Below are 1,037 nucleotides of genomic sequence, written 5' to 3'. Positions count from 1 at the left end.
ATTATTATTATTATTATTATTATTATTATTATTATTATTATTATTAATATTATTATTATTATTATTATTATTGAGTGAGAGAGCAGCGCATGCCATCAAAGTGACACTGGGCTAAAATATACGATGCCCAGTATACCCATCATGACTACCCGTCTGATAAGGGTACACCAGGCACATGCATGACAGCCATATGTGCACGACATGGTGATCTCATATCAAGAGAACCTGCGCATGACCTTGCAGGTGGGGCTCAGTTAGAATTTTCTTCGGGTTGAAAAGCCCATACCGCTCAAAAAGTCGCTGAATGATGTTTGTTTTTAAGGATGATGAACAAAACACCCACGTTTCCAAAGTCTCAAAGAATTCCTCTCAACACATTGCTATGATGCTCCCCCACTACTTCTGCTCGTGATCAGAGTTGCACATATCGTCTGCTACTGAAGGACATGCTCAACTTAAGTTAAGGTCAAACAACAGACAAGCAAATCTGTGGTATTCAGCATAATATTTGGTGTATAGCTCATCTTTTATACCAAGACAAAACAATGTACACGATAACGTTTCCAGTCAGTTAAGATCGAAAGTCATGAGAGCCACTGCCTGATACTGCATCAGGTCATTTATTATTGAACTTTCCTACCTTTTCGGACAAAACCTTTTGTAACCTTCGTCCTGTCTTTGTCCTTACATGTTTTTAATTGATATTAGCCCTTGTGGCCAATAAAACGAATTAATTAATTAATTATTATTATTATTATTATTATTATTATTATTATTATTATTATTATTATTATTATTATTATTATTATTATATGTATACATGTATTATATATTTGTGTGTCTGTGTTTGTCCACCCAACATCGCTTGACAACCGATGCTGGTGTGTTTACGTCCCCGTCACTTAGCTGTTCGGCAAGACAGACGGATAGGATACGTACTAGGCTTACAAAGAATAATTCCTGGGGTCGATTTGTTCTACTAAAGGCTTTGCTCCAGCATGGCTGCAGTCAAATGACTGAAACAAATAAAAGAATAT

The sequence above is a fragment of the Octopus bimaculoides genome, chromosome 22 (genome assembly GCF_001194135.2).
Source record: "Octopus bimaculoides isolate UCB-OBI-ISO-001 chromosome 22, ASM119413v2, whole genome shotgun sequence".
Classification (NCBI taxonomy): domain Eukaryota; kingdom Metazoa; phylum Mollusca; class Cephalopoda; order Octopoda; family Octopodidae; genus Octopus; species Octopus bimaculoides.
Note: the sequence above shows the minus strand (reverse complement) of the source record.